The 17,024-nt window shown below is 42.0% G+C and overlaps 1 long non-coding RNA gene across 2 annotated transcripts; it reads right to left on the reverse strand.

Annotated features, from left to right (window-relative positions):
* Positions 1-1,184: 1,184 nt before the first annotated feature.
* On the reverse strand, positions 1,185-16,566 carry LOC116442408. 2 transcript variants are annotated; one of them, XR_004239541.1, is made up of 3 exons: positions 16,305-16,566; positions 1,818-1,905; positions 1,185-1,475 (listed from the first exon to the last, which is right to left on the reverse strand). It is a non-coding gene; the product is annotated as an uncharacterized LOC116442408 (long non-coding RNA). The 2 variants fall into 2 exon arrangements; XR_004239540.1 differs by having other exon boundaries at positions 1,818-1,902; positions 16,305-16,560.
* Between the last annotated feature and the right edge of the window lie 458 nt (positions 16,567-17,024).

Genomic DNA, 17,024 nt, shown 5'->3' on the forward strand with positions numbered 1-17,024 from the left:
GAGTGTAGTCTGACTTGCTTACAAAATACAACCAGGGAAAGGCACATGACTTAGCTTTTCCTGAAATCCTTTCCCGGGGAAAGACCTGAAAGTCACTCATCACCTCTTGCTAGAGAAAAGCAGCTATTTATCTCCAAACAATAGACAATAAAGACCAACTGTGATATCATCTGAGAAGCAGTTTTTCCTGAGTGATGACTGGTATATTCTCCCAAAAGTGTTGCACATGATTTCCTTCAGGCTGAAATCTTTTGGCCAGTTACATCTTCTGGGGCTCTGTGCAAATGAATGTCAGTGTGTTTGCTACCCTATAGCAAAGAATTGCTGAGATGTGAATGCCACTTAGTTCCTTCTCATTGCCATGACTGCAAGACAGAGCTGCAAACACTCATCTCCTCTTGCGTCTTGCTGCGGCTGAACTTTCTAAATGTTCATAGGGGTTTCAAGATGGTCAAGTGCAATTGCGTTCTGGTGCTATGGTGTCAAATCTCAGCCTTAGAAGTGTTTTCTTTTGTGCCATCCTTGGCATTTTTTCTTGCAACTCATCACTGAGCGTCCACTTGAAAGTCTTTTTGTCTTTGAATGTTGTCTATCCTGTGAGATACGAACATGAGTTGCCCAGGGCTCCTTTGTGAGGGCTTTTTCAAACCTTTTCTCAACTGCATTTTGAAAGCCATAAAAATATCTTCTCACATGATTATGCCAATTTAAAGCAGTAACCAACTTTTGAGTCCCATCCTCACTGACCCCAGTTTCTGACTCTAGTGAGAAAGTTAATTAAACCCAAATCTCTTCAAGAAAAGAAGAATGAACCTTAGGAGAAGTGAGAAGCACTTGTCTTGCTTCTCCCCTTTCTGTCCCCCACAGTATCTAAATCACTTCAGGAATCTCAGTTAAAAATAAATAAAAGAAAAAATAATAATAAAAAAATTAAAGCCCCAAACCCTCAGTGTAAGTTGGATGCTTCAGGAGATCTGAAGAGCATTAGTACAAAATTACCATGCTCCAACAGTTTTCAAATCAGCACCTCACCCAGTATCAAGCCACTGTCACATTTTCCTATGGTATGGATCAATAAGGTGTAGGCTAAAAAATGACATTATCACTCTGTGTTTTGTGGGGCATTTTTCTATTTTATAAGTGGGTTTTTAGGAGTTAGGTAAATTAAGAGTACTCACCACCTTTAGGTCTTCAATACCTGATTTTTCAGAGTATTTTACAGTTTATCTTGAAGTTTAAAATGCAGCTGTCATTAGCTGTGGTTGCATCTGTAAGTACTCATTAGTGAATCTCATTCTCTCTGAGCCAGATCTCACCCAGACAGTAAGATCCAGGGCCTCAGATTGGAGATCTGAGCAACAGGAAGTCTGTATTTTTGAGAGCATTTATGTAATGCTCCGTAGGGTGGGCAGGTTATTCCAGCCAACAGTCTGTTTCAGCATCACCACACCACTGTGATGCAAACCTAGACAGATCTGAAAAAAAAAAGAACAGAAGATTATGCGACTAAAATAAAAGATAGTATCACATGCTTAAAAATGTGCTCAACTCTGGAATTTCCTCATACCAGGCTGCTTAACTTTGAAACCTTATTCCCAGTCCCCATAGTGCTGTCAGGGCTGCTGAAGCTGGGACCAGTTTAGTACCCTAATGTCAGGCACCTGCCCCTCCAAAGTTTGTTCTGACAGCCCAAGTAGGGAGCATCTATGGCTTTGAGCTTTTTCCACACCGACTGTGATCCACCTGGAGGGAGTGGGATGGCTGAAGCCTCTGTGCTGGGGGTATATAACAATTGAATTCTGTCAGTTGCAACTTACCTTTAACACGTTCTCTCACGATTTATGTTGTTCCTCTTCTTGAAGTTTAGCATAATTGTGGTGCGAATTTTGGTCGTTTCTGCTCCTGCTGGGTGAAAAGAATACCTTCTTTATCAAGGCTCATTGCCTTCAGGAATTTGCAAACACTTTCTTGCCTCTGGCATTTTCTGAGGGCCTCTCACATTCCTCAAGCTGTAAATGAAGTGGCCAAGCATAGCAATGACCAGCACATACTCAACATACAGCAGACTGTCCAGATGGCAGAGCAGACAAGGGATATGACAGAAGTAAGTCACTACCCTAAGTAAGAACTACCCTATGAAGAGTAGGACTTTAGACAGGGGGGCACTGGGAGTGCTTTTGGTACCCTGAGAAATTGGTCAGGACAGTGGTCAGCACAGGAAAAGTGCACAGGAAGGAAAGATTCCTTCAAGAAGATGGAGACCACGGAGAAGGAACGTGGTGAAGCCCCAGGAAGCTGCCTGACAAAGCTGTACACAGGGCTTTGCCCTGTGGTCTGTGCCAGACTGCAGCTGGCCAAGGAGCACTTGCAGGAATTCTGAGCCTGTTATGATACTGAACAAGAGCATCCACACAAGGTACAAACTATTTACAAAGCACTGAGCAAGCTGAACTTGGTTCCTTACCAGAGACCTTGCTCTCTCTGGGAGACAGCAGCTGCACAACCATCCAGGAAGAAAGAGAGCTTGCAGAAAAACACATCAAAGTGTGGGAGCTCCGAACTACCACCACAATGACCTTGTAATCATGGGTGATAGAGTAGGTAAGCAGGAATAACATCAATGGGAAAATCTGTATCTTGTGCTATTAGGAGACCTCAATAAACCTGTGTTTTACTTCCCCTCACTTCTGGACAGGACACCAAAAGGAGCAACAGATAGAAATCCCAGGATCATTAAAAACACCACCCTTGCAGGCTGCTGGAACACATCTCTTGGAAGTGTGACCTAGGCAGGCTTACAGGGGCTGCAGAGGGGCACAGTAGCCTAGAGGCAGATGGGAGGCAAGGCCAGTTTCTCAGCCATGCAGAAGTTTCTGCCCCACCAGTGACCTGAGGCACAAACTCCCATTGCTTGATCAAAACACCACATTGGTTTCTCTAGGCACAAGGAGAAGGCAAACTCATTTGCTCATCTCACAAGAGCTATCTGGATTCAAGCCAGCTCAAATTTGTATCATCCAGACAGCTGGCATGCTGGCATGGGCATAACAATCTTGCATCTGTCTGCACCAGGGAACTGGCTGCAAGTCTGAAAGTAAGGGAAGAAAAATAACAGAAGGCCAATGTCGGCGACTGAGGCACAGACCCAGACAGGCAGGGAATTTGAATCGTTTATTCAAAGGAATGAGCTGGTTTTATACAATTTTCTAAGGCACAGTATTTCCTTACATGGCAATTCTCACTACGTGACCTATCCCGTGTTGCCACATCAGCAACACACTGCCTTCTGTGGGGTGATCACTCGCTGTTCACTGTCCATCAGCTCCCGGCAGGCTCCTCTCCGTAGGGGTCTGCCCTGTGACACCTCCTCCCCCCAGGGTCCGGCGGAGACAAGCCTCTGTGTGCTGCCATGTGCTCCTTTGTGCTGCCATGTGCCTCTGCAGGCAGCTTTTACAGCTCACAACTCAACTTTATTCCATCTCTTCCCACAGGCCAGCCATGTGGAAAACAGCAAGTTGTATTAGATCTGGCTTTAGCAACTGCAGTTTTACCAGAAACATTCTCTGGGATCAAGGTCTTTCCATGCTAGGCACTTCATAAGTACATCACTAACAAATCAGTTATAACCCTGTTCTCCAAGAGTGTTGCTCCAGCCTGTGGATACTGAACTTCACTAATAAGGGGGCACTGCAGAGATGCAGCACAGTCAGTCTTGAAAATGTCCGTACGTGGCCAGGTCACATGCAGACAGCTGGGGTGAGGAACATGAAGATGGAGGCATTGGGGAAAGTCCTTTCAAACACAAACCTTAAGCTAGATGATCTGGTAAGCACCAGTCTCAGACAAGAGCGAAGGGAAAGCAAGTCAGCAATTACATTGGAATGAAATATGGTCAGCAAATGAAGCAATTGTGAACCAAAGCTGCCTATACTGAAAGAGTACCACAAGGAGCTATATTATGATAAATCTGAGAGGATCTTAACACCACTGCATCCCCATCCAGAAGGCTCCATTCAGTTCTAGGCATTTTGAGGACAGAAGGTGATGAACTGTTCTGAGGACAGAAGCTGATAAACTGTTCTGTATTTTGAACTCATGTAGAAGAGGGATGAAGAGTAAACAAAAATGAAGAAAGGAGGAGTAAGGACTCCACAGGCGTCAGGGAAGTTGTTCCAGCATGCACAGCCCCCTGAAATAGTCAAATGGAGTTATGATTCCCACCCAGAGGTAGTTGTAGGGTATAGATAACAACGGAGGACAAATATTAGCAAGGATGAAACAAGTAAAAACTATCTGAAAATAACATCAAAATACTAAGTAGCTGTTGTCAAGAAGTCCTGACAAATACCTTCCTTGGGAAAACTGGACTCTTGGCCCCATGGGAACTGGGAAGGCTCTGATACTTAGTACATTTGTGACTGCGTTGTAGAAAGTAACCAAGAATCCCCTGCAGAGAGCATCTGGCACAGAACAGGCATAGTTCCTGCAGGAGTCAGGGCAGTCACCCTGGGCCATCTCCACTGCTGTGTCTCTCAAGCTACACACTAGTGATGTATAGAAAGTAAGTTTGCTTTTCATAGGAAATTCATGCATTACAATATCAAAGCTAAATACATAGGAAGCTCTGCTTAGCAGCCATCTGTAAGCTTCTGATAACAAGACACAAAGTAAGATGCTGTGTTCTTAGCTGCTAAAAAATAAATGTGACAAAACCAGCAAAAATCTCAAGCTCAAAACAAAGAGCGTGGAAGCACACAAGATATTTTCATTTCACTCTTCAGTGAGAACTGCTTCTTTGGAAAATACAGTAACATTTTAGTTCCACATCCCACCGATTTCTCACTTTGGAAGGCACAATGTGCACCTTGTTGTGTGTAATGCTATGATATGTAATTTTTTTTTTCTTTGCTTCGGTCTGGAACCATTTCCCTGAAAGGTGGCATAAAGCTTTGAAGCTTTATCTCAGCGATGTAAACTTTTTGCATTCATTCACAGTAATGCCTAATCCCATTTTAATCTTAATAAGCTCTTTAGTGCAATAATATCCTATGGCATTAAGGCATACAACTTAATTCCTTGAATTAAAGCCAGGATTCTCTTTGGAGTTTTCGCACTGACTTCCACAAGCTTTGGATCAGGTCAACCTCCAAAAAAAACCCAACCTGCTGCAAACCACTGAATTACCTGACAGAAAAGGCTTTATGGTTTTATATTATCTTACAATAGCTCTTCCATGTATATAGAATCTGCATTCATAAGAATTTCAGAGCTTCAAGCAGCATCTAACTGGAATAATTAGCTACCCTGATCCCAAGATGCTGTTGATAAACTCTTCAGGAAGAAACATTTCCTTACCCTCACTACTCTGGCCCAGGGCTGATACAGTGATCCAACGTGAGAAGCTTGAAGCCTTTGGGTGCCTACTCTCAGAAGAACGTTATCTCTTGATCTATCTAAATGAGCCAATTATGAACTGGATTCCCAAGTTCCTTCAAACAAAAATGGTAGAGATAAATTTAATATGAACTAAATAGCAAAAAGGAGGAAGTTGTTGCTTGTTATAATTATTTAGTTATAGAGGAAATTTTAAATCACCTCTTTCAAAGGTCTGAGAAAAGTCATACTGTGGGCACCACCTGGAATTTCTCTCTGAACATCAAATAAATGTCCCAAGTATTCCCAATAGTACAAATCCTCTGGCTTGTTTTCAAACTGTAATTGTGGCCAGGAGCTATGTAACAGTGCAAAACCCATTCTCTGCCCTTCAAGTGTCTTCACTCTGACCTTACTTAAAAATGAGAAACCTGTCTCATAGCCCCTTCAGTCCCTCGAGCTTTGTGACAAGGCACTGAATGTACACAGAGAAGGCAAATCAGTCCTAAGCTCAGACACAAATCCAAATCAAGGGGGTTGCTTTAAAAGTTGCTGCTCACTGACTGGGTTAGAGAAGGTGACTTCTTTGGCTGCTCCAATTGTCAAATAAAATACAGTTCATGGTGACTTAGGCTTGCACATATCATCCGTGCTTGCAGCAAGCTCAGAGCACAAGCACTACTCATTGTTGCAGCTCAGCTGCTGAACAGTACTCAGTAACCCTAAACAGCTTCGTTATATTTCATCAGGGTCCTTAACCCCTCTTTGGTTTACTAAAGAGATAGCCAAAAGGCCATTTGATCAAACCCAGAAATGTCTTCATGGGAACATATTTCTGATAGGAAATGAGTCTTTCTTACATGCAGCAGAAAAGTAAAATCATATCTGGTGGCTGGTTTGGCAGATTGAGATAAGAACCACATTGCTAATTTCTCACAGAGGCAATAATGAAACTCAGAAACAACTTTCCACATGATCTGTGCCTTGTAGGTCTTCAAACCAAGAGTGTGTGACAGGAAGGTGGATAGATATGCTGAGGGTAACATCTGTGGCTCAGGTATTTCAGACCTCCTGTGCAGGACCACTGGAGAAGCTTTCAAGTCAGGACTGTACAGGACATCATTAGGATGACACCAGCTATATTTGACAATCTAATACCCATGCTTACTCACTGGTGCACAAGTGGGATCCCATGAGTGAGAACTCATGTGTTTGGATGTGATAATCTGTATATTCATACAAAAGTATTTGGAAGAATGGAGATTGGCATGTATGTTAAACTAATGCCATTGAGCCTGACACAGGCACTGCAAAATTTCTAGCCTATTGGTATCGAACAGGCAAAACAGGTCTTCACTAGACACTGTGTGTCTAATTTAAATGAGAAATGTCCAGAAAAGCACAAGAATTAAAAGTCTCTACCAAATCAGAAAAAAAGTCCCTCAGACCCAGTACTTTGTCTCCAGATGTAGCCAGTAATGGTTGCAAAGGACAAGATACAAATTATGTACATAACAGCATGTCACTAACATATCTAGTAGCTTCCAGTGATTTGCACTCAAGGACATCCTGAGCCAGAGCTGATGTCTTTGTGTACAATAGCACTTGGTAATTTTTTCCTTCATGATGCTTTGAGACACTTTCTGAACCTATAGAGACCTTCACTATCTGTGGTACCCCTAGTAAAGGAGTTCACACAATAAATCCTCATACCTAAAAGAGGAATAAATAGATCCATGACCTTTCTCTCTCAGAATGCATAAAAACCCCCACCTCATTTCACTTGCTGCTACCTGCAAGTTTCCTCAGTGCTTCCCTTGGAAGAGACAAGAATACTATATTGACAAAAGTAACCTATTCCTATTACTTTTGGTGCTCCAAAGCAGAGGATGTTGTGGTCATTCATTTTTTGGCCAGTGGTAATCAGCTGCAAATGCTGGCTTCCAATTTAGAACATTGTTACTTGAAAACTATTAAAACGCCATATTATTTCTTACCTAGAGAGGTCGAGACACCTTCTATATTTAAATACAGTTACAAAATGCAGAGGGAGGGGGTTTTTCTTTTAAGTCAGTGTTACTTAAGAGCAGCATTTAAAAAATTCAGATAGGATATGGTGAAGATAAATAGAAGTTACTGGAAGTTGGTTAAATAAATTTCCTGTGAACAGATAAAATAATCTTTACAATTACTCTGTTCCAGCAGTAGTTTCAAGATTAAAAAAATACAATTCACAGCCATTCTCTACACAAAAGATCAGAACCATAACTGCTGAAAATTGACCTTGTTCCCATAAGTCACCACATTTACTGCAGCTGGTCACAAGACCAACTTTCTGGGTCCTTGGGAGAAGCTCGGGTGGTCTTGTGTGCACTGTTTCAAGGAACTGTGTTTTCTTCCAGCAAGTAGTCTCTTTCCACATTTTGTGTTTGAGGCATCACCACCCCAAGTGTCAACCTCCAGCTTCTCTAGAGTGTTGGCAGCTGATCCCACCAGTAAAACCCATCTAGGTTCATTGAAACAATGGGGCTGAGGGCTTTACTGTGGAAAGAGACATAAAGTTCTTAGCCTTCATTACATAATTAGCGAGAAGGAACATTTTAGAGAAGGCGAGGTAGCAGCTGGTTAAATGTTTTAGCCATCTGTGGGAAACCAGAGGAGGAGACTGCCTCATGCTCACTAATATCTTAACTGAGCATATTACATTTTGTGGGTTATTCAAAACAAAGTTTAGGTGGGGAATTATTGCCTCAGAAAAGCTGGCAGGACACACCTAGGACAGAAACTGGATGATTAACCCAACAGGTGCTCTGTCCAGCAGGCAGGGTCCAGACTTGGTATAACAGAAGCAGAGGGAGAACTGCAGATCCCCAAGGGATTCAAATGGAGAGATGCTACTAATTTATTTGTGGCAAATAAGGTTTCATTAACAAGAGGGTAGCTAGGACACCCCCATTCCCTCAGAGCAAAGTCCAGCTGTAGAAGCAAGGCCATGTCTCAGATTTGCAGTGAGTAGTAGCCTTGCTCTTGTTCCAGCGCTAGAGGCAGCAAGGCTGCAGGTGTGGGAGGGGGCACCCTCTCCAATTCTCACTCCCCATGCCCTGCACTCAGCTGCCTCCTTTAAGCTCCCTTTGGAGGATGGTGGCAGTGGCTGCCAAGGCTGTTCTGCACTCTTGGGGCTCCCGATGTGCTTGTCCTGGTTCTGCCTGCTGTTCCTCCGAGGGTTACTGTGCCTGGCTTCCCCTCTGCACACAGTGCTGGGCACTCAGCTCCTGGCCATGCCAGACTTCAGAAGATGTCAACACAGAGATGTCCTTATCGAGGATGCAGCCTTGTACGGTTAGACAGAAATGTCAGTGGTGTATTGTGAGAACTGGAGCTATAAATACAGAAAATAAGGGTGACTTTGGTATGTTTTCCCATTAAAATTTTTATTGGACTTTTTAGAGCCAGAAATATCAGAAAGCTGCTTTAATGACAATGGCATTCTTCAAGAGTCTCTGCAAAAACTGAGCCCTAAAACTTCTGCACTACTAGCTCATGCTTCTCCAGCCTTGAGGCAAAATCATTCTGAGTCAGGTTGTGAGAAGTAAAAAACCTTTTGAGCTTCCCATTTCTGACTCTGAAACACAGGGAAGTTCCCCATCCATAGAAACATTTAGAGGCTTTTCCAAAGCTGATGGAAGAGGAATCATAGGATTAGTAGTACCTGACATCTGAATGCAGAGCATAAGGAGTCCAGCTGCCTCCCACAACCCATCCTGTCACACAGAAGGGGAGCAATACTATAGTACCTGGTGCCAGGAGCAGCACAGAGGGGTCCATGATGCTCATCCACAATGACATCTTTGTATGTCAGGATAAATTCTCCCTACATGGAAGTATTTCCTAGAGTAGGAAAATGAGTAGTAAGCCCCTCCCCAGCTGCTGGGATGGATTTACTTGGAAAAAAGCAGTGTTATAACATGAGTTTCATCTTTTGGCAGCTGTTCCATAAATAAGAGCTTCCTCTTCCTGGAAGCAAAGACAAGGGGTTTTGTGAAAATATTTTGTACCTTTAACATTATCAAGTATTATTCAAGTATTTTCCAAAACTGCAGAAGAAAACAGCTGCTGGGTCCTGGTTTTGACCAGAGGAAGTCATAGTCAGGACTTGGAATTATACAAGCACAGAGATACAAATAGCTTGTTTTTATTTATTTTGTTTTCTGAAATCTATAAAAATAAACATCTTCAAGACTATGAGGCTTTGCCAAAAGTTAAAAATATAACTGAAGAAGAAAGCAGCAGCCACAGACTGTTTCTAACCCAAATTTAACATTAAAAAAACCCGGCCTAGCCACAGCGGAGGAACCAGTGCTTTCCACTGTACAAACTCACTTAGCTCTCACCTCACCTCACCAAGAAAATGTTTGAATGCAAAAAGAAATTAAGAACATAATTCATTATCATACTCTAAATGTCACATAGACCTTTTGTTGTCTATCAGGTGCTTTTTGTCATGCATGTTCCACTGTCTTGACCTGAAAACCACACTTTCTGTCTCAAATAACCTATTAAAGGTTATTAATTGTGAGGCAACACCCTGATTTTTCTGCTGAAGGGCATGCTGTGTCCCAGGAACATGCAAGGCACAAGCAAAGAGAATTATTAAATGATTTTCAGTCTGTGGTCTACAGTCTGCAGGGACTTCATGAACTATTTCTAAAGAATCCAGGAAAAACAATCAAGGCAAGCAAGATGCTTGTCACTATGCTTTGATTTCATGGTCAGCCCACTAGAAAAAAATTTTGAAATGTTTAGGGAAAAGATAGAAGAATTCATCCAAGGTTGGAGGCAGGCTAGAAAAGTCCATGAAGCCATGTAAAGAGCAGGAACTTGTTTCATACATACTACTTTCTGGGCTATAAGTGTTTCAACTAGCTGAAACATGAACCTATGGTAATTTTATATAGCTTCTCAGCAGCATTTTGCAGTCCATGCAGAATTCTTGCTGCTGCACCAATTTTCTCAGCAGCATCCATGCCAGATAGCTTAAAGCTAGTGCAGTGGTTTCATCACCTTTCAGTGATACTTTATTTCAGCTGTTGTCATTTCAGTGAGCCAAGAGGCTTTGCTTTTACCTTAAAAGTAGGAACATTGTTGAACTTTTTGGTTTTTGCATTACAGATCTGCTATGCTGATTTACATAGCCAGCCCCAGATCTTCTTGACTCATTAAGCATCACCAGATCTACTCCATGTTGTCCTAATCTGGGTACAGCTATCTTGCAACAGAGAGACTAAAATAACCTCAGCTGTCTTAGTATTTGTCATGTTGTCTGTTATACCACAGCTCTGTTTGGTGCAGAAACAGGCAACAGAGCCTGGTGCAAAGGCTACAAAGTTAATGCCCAGCAAAATAGCTCTGCATTGAGAAACAGCCTATCACCTCAGCACAGTAGCCTGGTCAGCTAATTTTCCTGCAGAGAAAAGGAGTCACCAGTGAAACTGCTGTGCTGTTCTCTAGGTTCAGACTGCTATCTCAGCACAGCACTGCTCAGGTATTGCAGCTCTAACTGGAGCCAGCCCAGTACATCTGAGCTGTGAACTACAGACATGACAGCCATGTGCCAGTCCAGAAATCACTGAAGGGATGCAGAGTATTTTACACAGACCACATCACCTCTACACAACAAGCTTCCACAAAGAAGTAAACGAGAAAATAACAAAATATTTTTCCATCTCTTGTGCTGCGGAAATTTAAATCCGAGTTCATGGTCTTTAAGATGCTATGCAATCAGGATAGCTGATCTCTAAAAGCTCCTGCTTATTGATGCAGTGCTGTAGGATCAGAGCTTGCCATCAGTAGGCACGTACTGCCTGCTCACCTTCCCTTTTGTAAAACAAAATTTTTCGCTCCCTAAAGCATCTTCCCCATCAGCTTTTCTCACTTCCTCCCCTGCCATTCTGGAAAGCTGGTCACTGTTCCTCCAGCACTGGTGTCATATTGTTGCTCACAATCAGCCTGCATTCTACAATTTTGGAGTGTAACAGAGGGAAGGAAGACTTCTAGCTGCACTGTATCTTACAGAGATCTTTCTAAGACACAAGACCCTTCAGAACCTGGTTATCCCAGGGCTTCCATATCCTGAATGGCTGAGTATTAAATCAGAGGCAATCTTTGCTGCAAGTCACAAACTCAGACACTGTACTAATACTAAAACACATCAGCCCTGCTACCACTGCTCTTCCACCAGGCCCTAATCACCCCAGATGGCAATGCTTTCATTAACTTCTCTGTTCTCTGAGTACAGCCAATCTCTGTGGAGTTTATAGCTAAGGAAAAATTAATTATTTCATTTTAAAAAATCAGAAAAAGTAATTGAGTTATTAAGTAAACCCCAAGTTTACAAAACAGCCACACAGCCAGCGATGTCAAGTCAAGAGTGAGGAGGAAGGAGAAGGGATTAGACACATCAGCCCTAGACAGACTGCCACGTCCCTACCTTGTTCTTGTTCATGTACTTAGACCCCAAGGTAATCTCTCTGATTTAGAAAGGTTTTGAGTCAGACCTCTGAAGGCTGGAAGCACCACTGTGGGCTTGCCCTGAATCCTTCCCTAGGGTTCACTGTCGGAAGATAGCCGAAACACAACAAGAGTGTTGTGAAACCTTGGGGCTGGCCCTTATGTTCTAAGCTCTTTCAGAAGCTGAGGAAGGAATTTCTCTTACTTCTGCTGCCCCTGAAGTTAGAAAAAGACAAGTGAAAAATGTCCTGTGAAAAATCAGTGAAACCAGTAGAAAACTGGTAGTCTGGGTAGAAGACCATGTGGACACAAGCATGGCACGGGCAACAGCAGCAGGGATTAGCCAAAGGGAAGGGGAGGACACGGCAGGGAGGGAAAATATGGCAGAGGGAAAAAGGGAGAGAAATTATTATCTGGAGCTCAAGTTCTGCCCTAGATGTGACCATCTCTGTGGACATGGTTATGACAGATTCACAGAACAGTAAAAATCTAGAGGAGCTGCTTTGCTGGGTGGGGGGACAGCCCCTGCAGCCCCCAGCCCTCTGATGGGGGTTGGATTGAGCCCCCTTCACACATCATCTTCCTATGCTTGGTTACACAGGCAGCATGGTACAGGTCTCCAAGGACGGGATTCATCTCTCCTGGCGTTAGGTACCTACAGCATGACTGCCAAGGAGGATCTAGTCAACAAAACCACTGGAGCTGAAAGACGTATTCATCTAACCAAACACAGGCATCTGCTTCAGCATGAGATGAGTTGTGCTCTAGTCTCAGCAACACTGATTAACCCTTTACGAACAAGGGAAAAACCCTAAGGTGTCTAGCTCAGACACGGGCATTTGCATGTGATTAGAGGTCAGTGCCATACTCAGAATCCAAAAATAAAGTAGACTGGAATGCAGTGAGGACCAATGCTGGCAAAACAATGACAGTGATAGTCACTGTCACCAACACATAGCTGAGGAATGTGGATAAAAATAAAACCTGTGGGAACAAAACAAAATCTGAAAGCACTACAATAACTGTTGGTTAAATAGCACGATATTTACTGGCATTGCCATAACATCCAAAAACCTTTAGCAGGGTTCAAAGCTTTGCTGTGCTAAGCACTGCCCAACCATATAACAAAAAGACACTCCTGATCCCTGGAGATCATGTGCAGGAGCAGTAAGATCCATGTGTGGTCACTGCCCATTTTCTGTGACTCCTTTTTTCCCCAACCATTTCCAAAAGTTTCTCAGCACTGCCCATTTCTCTCAAGGGATTGTGCTGGACTATAGTAACATGATATGGGCAAGCATTTGTGTTAAAACAGGGTTGCCTCAGAAAAAGGCATTTATTGTTGCTTGCAAACTTTCTGGCATTGCAAGGCCAGGTTCGTACCATGACATTTCAGATTTCCTTTCAGGGGATCTCACGTTGTTTCAACATGTCTCAAGAACTTCAGCCTAGACTTTAAAACAGATTGAAGTTACAAAGAAAAATATTAGAATTATTCCCCAAGTATGTGAGGAAACTTTTTCATATATACAAGAACCAGAACATTTGGAGGAAAATAGGGAAGAAACATATTTACAGACCTCCTTTATAGCTCAGTAAACAGAGAAAGGAATTTAAACATTAAGACAGGCTCAAAGCAACTTGTTGAAGAAAGCAGAAAAATATTTTAAATTTTTTTTTACTTTTTCTGTACAGCAGGCTTGAGTTCAGGTGTGTGTCAAGTACCCAGCTCCACATATCTTCAAGAACTATTATGTTTAGTCTTTAAAATAAAGTCTTTTAAAATATTTTTAATCCACATAGAAGACTTTTAATACGCAAGGGTTTCTTTGCACTTGCAAATGAAATCTTCAAAGAAAGCCCAGGAGGCTTATTAAAGTTGGAGCTGGAAAAAAAAAAGAAGAAACCTAAGCACGGACACAAGATCAGTATTGGCTGCTAGGGATGTCACGCTGTGAGACGGCCCGAGTGAATAAAATGTCTGCAAAGAGCAGAAAAGAACAAAGTAGAAATAACTGGATTTAATGGAGCTTGCCTGACATGGAGCTTCTCAAATACCTGTAAAAATTCATAGAGATTTACTAAATCCCTTAAGTAAGTCAGTCGTGTAAGTATCCAGAGAGTATATTATTTTTATTTAGCTAGAAGTATCTGGAATACATATATTCTTAAACAGTTTGCTTTCTGTAAAATGGAGGATGCACCTCTGAGACTTGTGCAATCAAAGCAAAACATGGAAATTAAGTCAGAAATAGGAAAATGTGTCAATGGTTGCATCAGAGAGGAACAAACTGAAACAAACTTTCAGTGCAGCATTTTATCTTTTCGTAAGCTATATTATAGCCAAAGGAAAACAGCAAAGAAAGGAATCAGGTCAATTCAAGACATGATTTATTTTGAACCTTCTCTGTAGCATGTTTGACACTAGCACGTTTCACTGTGCTGCTAAGAATAGTCCTATAGAAACCCAGAGAAATTTAAAGCATGTGTGCATGTTTGCACTGGGCGAAAGGCACCTCACACAAACCAAGTCTTCATTATTGCAACATAAAGTGACATTTAGACTCCTTCTTTGCCTCCAGGGACAGAGTCTTACTGAGTAATGAATAGGTATTTAAATCATTAGCACTGAGGAGAAAAATTTGCACAAAAGATGGACTTCATGGAAGAAAAGGCAGTTCAGACGGTTTGTTATGGCTCTCAGTAAGCAGATGGCCATGAAAGTTGGCTCAATACAAATACTGATACTGTTTTGCTGGCTTTGACATATTTAAACTGCATGCTGGAAGGTGTTTGAGCATTCACATCTGAGTGCCATGCCCAAATGAAACTGCTCTTATTTGCAGCACAACCAGCATTTGTACATAGAAATGCAACAAGAAATGCAGGGCTCGTCTTCCCCGCAGAGTTAAATTAACTTTGTAATGTTGTAAATTGAATGTTGCTTTTATATTAAGTCCTGCTGACACACAATAACCTCACTCAAGCACGACGTAGGACAGACACAAGATAGATTAGTGTTGTCAGCCCTCACGCACCTTCCCCTAAATTCCATGCATGAAAAAAGGATGAAATTCTGCCAGAATTCACAGTGAAATGGTTTACAGAACAATCTCTTGTATCTTTTCTGGTAATTGCAACCCAAAATGATCCCTGCAGTTCTCTGCCTCAGCAATCTGTCAGAAGCTCCCTTTCTCTTTTATCTTACAGCAGAAGCAGCAGAAGAAAAAACTTTGGTTTTTTCCCCCCAAAACTGTGTGTTTGTGCAATTAATAGGGGTTTGCACACTGACAGATCAGTATGCTGCAAAAGTTTAATCTTGATCATGTGTGGGCATATGACAGCATTTCTGTCAAATCAGACAGGGCACAGGATGGAGTTTTCACTGTCTTTTCCTATTAACATGAAGTTTATGTCAGCCAGGGGAGAGTGGATGACACCCGATCTCTCACAAAGCCCAGCGGTGTGAATTTAACCCCTTATATTGCTCTGAACAGATCAAAGAGGGCAGAAGGAGTCTATGGCAGGTCAACACTCTGCAGCCTGGGGCTGTGCCATTCTGGATGCCATGAGGACAGCCCAAAAAGGAGGACTGAACGAGCCAGCCAAGGCCTCACAGCAGCACACAATCCCAGATGTCAGCTTACACCGGCAATTTTAAAATGAATTTGCACTTGGCACCCTTCTTTGAGTCATGTCGCACCAGCCTGTGGTGCTACTCTTCATTGCTTTACCTCACACGAGATTACCTCAGAGCGAAATAATTCAAAACACAGTTCTGAAATAGCTCTGCTTGTACACCGCAAATGTTCCACCCTAAGGTACAAGGCACACAGGAAGCACTTGCCTCCCTGGATCAAGAAGGGAAGCTCAGAGCCGTCTCCTGCCCTTCCCTGACAGACTGCTACCATCTCGTGGCCGTTCTTGTTCTCTCTGTTGGCAACAGCACCCGACCTTTTTAAAAGCCAATTCTGTTTTCCCCTGTTCTCTTAGCTGTTCTACTAGAAATGAATGATTCTTAGGGAAAGAAGTAGCAAACCCAAAGCACTTTATGTGTACTGTGACACTGTAAAATGGATAAAATTAAAGAAAAACGTGCCAAAACCATTTTTCATAAAGTTTACACAAGGATCTGAAAATAGCACCTATCACTTCATTTTGCAAAAGCAAATAAAACTCTTGTAAGGAAATATAACACAGATCTTTTAAAAACAAATAAATAGCTCATGAAGAACAATATCTTTAGTATCAAACAAAGCTTTAGTGCATTCACCCTAAACTCCTGCCACCCTTGATTCACTCAGAAACAAATTAAGACTTAGAGAGAGAAACAGTTTTCAACATAAAGCTTAAAGAAAACATTTTAAATCAAGCTGCTACCAACATAAGCATTTCTTCCCAAGAAATAATACAAAAATTCTCACCAGAGGTACCCAAAGTTTCCTGGAGATCCCAGGCTAAAGTTTAGGCTGTGAAGTTTCCCCTGTCAGCAGCAAACTTTAGAGCTCATGTAAGGGATAATGCTGCCCAGTGGACAGGACAGATTTATGATATAGTTTTCATTGGCAGTTCTTCCACTCCAAACTCTGGGAAAAGTCATTCCTGTTTCCTATCTCTGTCATCTCTGCCTCTCCTTTTCACCTCTCTAGAAGAAGGGTAGACTCTTAGCAAAACACTGCACCTTACACATGATTCCAATTGAGATGATGATTTTTTAGTATCATGATGATAGAAATAAAATTGGATAATTGCAATATGAGCATATGACTGAGTTTATTTGGTTTGTGGTTAGATTACAGAAATTAATGTTTATACAAGGGAAGTAAACCTGATCATTTGACCGGCATTTTGGGAAAAGAAAAAAGTAATTCTGGAAATCACAGGATATTGATCATTTAATATTAATTTTTATCCTGCAAAACATTTTAAGGCTTTTTCAGGATTTTTCCCCACTATTTGCTCATATTACAATGGTTTTCTTGCAGCACACAGTAGTACTGTAAATATAGTTATATTAAACACACAATTTTAGTTCATTTTAAGTAGGGGAGCATTATGGTTTGAGTATTTTTTTCTCAGAGACATAATTTATCTCGAACATTTTAGTAGCATGGCACAGATGTTCCACACCTGCTTGCCTCTCA

Source organism: Corvus moneduloides, chromosome 4, assembly GCF_009650955.1.
Source record: "Corvus moneduloides isolate bCorMon1 chromosome 4, bCorMon1.pri, whole genome shotgun sequence".
Taxonomy (NCBI): domain Eukaryota; kingdom Metazoa; phylum Chordata; class Aves; order Passeriformes; family Corvidae; genus Corvus; species Corvus moneduloides.